The sequence below is a fragment of the Lithobates pipiens genome, unplaced genomic scaffold, assembly GCF_037356315.1.
Source record: "Lithobates pipiens isolate NorthernLeopardFrog02 unplaced genomic scaffold, aLitPip1_a1.2 Scaffold_8, whole genome shotgun sequence".
Classification (NCBI taxonomy): domain Eukaryota; kingdom Metazoa; phylum Chordata; class Amphibia; order Anura; family Ranidae; genus Lithobates; species Lithobates pipiens.
Window position 1 is genome coordinate 608,863,343 of NW_027507903.1, and position 3,321 is coordinate 608,866,663.

At 48.3% G+C, this 3,321-nt stretch overlaps 2 non-coding genes across 2 annotated transcripts; one reads left to right on the forward strand and one right to left on the reverse strand.

Annotated features, from left to right (window-relative positions):
- Positions 1-405: 405 nt before the first annotated feature.
- Positions 406-479, forward strand: TRNAT-AGU (transfer RNA threonine (anticodon AGU)). The gene has a single exon. It is a non-coding gene; the product is annotated as a tRNA-Thr (tRNA).
- Positions 480-2,739: 2,260 nt separating this feature from the next.
- On the reverse strand, positions 2,740-2,810 carry TRNAG-GCC (transfer RNA glycine (anticodon GCC)). Its single transcript has one exon. It is a non-coding gene; the product is annotated as a tRNA-Gly (tRNA).
- Positions 2,811-3,321: the final 511 nt, after the last annotated feature.

Consider the following 3,321-nt stretch of genomic DNA (forward strand, 5'->3'; position numbering starts at 1 on the left):
TAGGAGATATTCCCCTCGGTATGCGCCGCTGACTGCAGCGGCGCATGCGCACAAGGGGTTTCTTGCCGGACTGAAATCTCCCGCGCGCATGCGCGGGAGTGACGATATCGCGGCTCCGGCCACTCACAGCGCCGGAGCCGCGATACCCGGAAGAAACGCCGAGGGAGCATGTCAGCTCCCTCGGCGTGGATCGGGCCAGATGTCGGGGCCTCGTTCTAAGGTAAGTATTTCATAATGAGCTAGTATGCGGTGCATACTAGCTCATTATGCCTTTTGCTTTGCAGGTTTAAAAAAAAAATGTGCGGGTTTACTACCACTTTTACCACTGCGCATGCGTGAAGCGTACAACGCTTTCTAATTGGCGTGGGTGGGGATGACATGGTGACATGATACTATAAATCAGGTGGCGCTGTGGCTTAGTTGGTTAAAGCGCCTGTCTAGTAAACAGGAGATCCTGAGTTCGAATCTCAGCAGTGCCTAGCATTTTCTTATTTGGAAATTTATCTCCAAAGAAAAAAGTATTAAAGCGGAGGTCCACCCTAAAATGGACCTCCGCTCATCGGAATCCCCCCCCCTCCGGCGCCACAATCGGCACCTTTCAGGGGGGAGGGGGGTGCAGTTACCTGGATAATCCAGGTAACTGCACCCACTTCCGGGCTAGCTCTCTGCGGAACGGGGCGTACGTTACGCCCCGTTCCGCAAGCGCCCGCCCCCTTCAGCAAGTGCCCCGCTGCCTGCTGGGAAACACACAGCTCCCAGAGGCAGCGGGGACCGTCCGGATTGCGCCGCGCGGCTCGCGCATGCGCAGTAGGGAATCGGGAAATTAAGCCGAAAGGCTCCATTTCCTGATTCCCATACCCAAGATGGCGGCGGGACCCGGCAGCCGAGCGAGCGATCGGCTTCGGGTGCCGACATCGCGGGCGCGCTGGACAGGTAAGTGTCACTATTTAAAAGTCAGCAGCTGCAGTATTTGTAGCTGCTGGCTTTTAAAAAAAAAAAAAAAAACGCGGAGTCCCGGTGGACTCCCGCTTTAAGCATCCAGGAAGATTCCACCATTTGCCTGTCCTCAGAATATTGATCTGACCATGAACAAGTGTTTGGAAAAGGGGTTCAGATTTAATATGACATGGGGAGGTCTTGGTGGCCATCACTTACTGACATGCTATGCAATCTTGTCTGCCATGTGTGAGGCCTGGATGTAATGAACTCCTTCTTGCAGGCCATACACATATACACTATATTGTCAAAAGTATTGGGGCACCTGCCTTTACACACACATGAACTTTAATGGCATCCCAGTCCTTAGGGCTCTTTCACACGGGGCGGATCAGTGATTCTCTGATCCGCTTGCTCTGCGCGGATCGCTCCGTTGATCCCCGCTGAGCAGGAAGCTGACAGGCCCGTCTCTGCACACTGCAGGGACGGACCTGTCAGAGCACCGCTCTCCCCTATGGGACATCAGATGATGACGGACCGCAGAGTTCCTCATCACGCGATCTGCAGATGGATGGAAAAGTAGGTTTCTCCTCCGTCACATTTTTTCGGATCGGTGCGGGTCATATGTCAGCGGACATGTCACCGCTGACATCCGACACTCCATAGAGGTCTATGGAGCATCCGTTCAGGTCCGCCTAAAAAACTGACAGGCGGAGCCCTTAGTCCGTAGGGTTCAATATTGAGTTGGCCCAACCTTTGCAGCTATAACAGCTTCAACTCTTCTGGGAAGGCCGTCCACAAGGTTTAGGAGTGTGTCTATGGGAATGTTTGACCATTCTTCCAGAAACACATTTGTGTGGTCAGGCTCTGATGTTGGAAAAGAAGGTGCTGCTACCATCTGGTGGTTTATGTACATTGGCCAGATGAGAGGGGGTTAATGGAGATAAGGAGAGAGTGAGGAGTTTGTATCTCAAATCAATACAGCAGTCTAGGGTAAGTTGGAACGAATGAATGTTCAAGTGCTAAACATGCCCAGCGTTTAGGTATATTTACACGCGTTTAGTCTCTGCTCTAATTTATCCCAAAGGGGTTCTATCAGGTCCATCGTGGCCTCCCACGGTAGGGGTGTCAGACAGAAGTGTGGACACATGCTTTACACCGGCTAGACACACTTTCCCAACACTTCGCTCCTTCTATTATGCAGCTGTTTACTTTTTGATTTATTGTCCAGGAGTTCCATAGCTCCCAACGGTCTCTTATTTGGAGGAACTGTCCACCATCAGGAACCAAATACATTTGTCCTTCTTTCCTTCTCAGAGGACCTTCTTTTTATTCTTGAGTACATTCAAATATATTATTCATCTATCAAGCAGAATATTGCACTTATTTCATTTCACGTATTAGCCTAGTATACCGGAAATATTAGAATTTTCTTGTGCAATCCACTGAACATAAATAAATTGATGGTCATTAAACTTCAATATTTTTGGTCGCTAAGTAAAGGGATCAGCCATAGTAGATTGTCAGGTCTTGGGAATAGCATGCTCTGGTTCAGTTCATTACAAGCTTACGATTGCAAATCCTTCAGAACTACAGTCCAAAATACTTTTGTTGATTGGCTTTTCCCCTCTCTGCAGACTGAAAAGGCATTGTACTGAGATATGCTCATAGCTCCTGCCACATGTACAAATTTACCTTTAGATTTGTTATGTTATGTGTAGATCTACGTCAATGATGGCTTTTTCCTGTACAGTTATCAGCCACAGACTCAAATCTGTAGAACTTGAGGAAAAAAACTTGCACTGCATTGGCCGGGAATCGAACCCGGGCCTCCCGCGTGGCAGGCGAGAATTCTACCACTGAACCACCAATGCATTTGTACTATATTTTTTGACCTGTAATCATTTGTAAAAATATTTCACATTTTAGTTTTTTTTAAAATGTAACAGCTTGTTTTAAAGCCCTCATTAAAGCAAGCCTTCAGTAATTTTTTCAACTTTCCATCTATTAAATCCTCTGCCCTTGTTGTTTACATTTTGGATTAGCCTAGGTTTATGACATCATGCAAGCATTTTAACTGTGGGCAGCTGAAGCTGCAGACTGTTCACTTCCTGGATTTACAAAGACACACAGAGCCACACCTCCAGCTCTGCAGCTCTGATTGGCCCTTTGTGTCTGTGTAAATCCAGGAAGTAAACAGTCTGCAGCTTCAGCTGCCCACAGTTAAAATGCTTGCAGCCAGACTTAGGCGGCACTGATGGGCACTGTTAGATGGCCCTGCTGGGCACTGATATGTGGCACTGATGGGCACTGATATGCGGAACTGATAGATGGCATTGATAGGCATCACTGATGGCATTGGCAGGCATTGGGGTTGGGCACTGA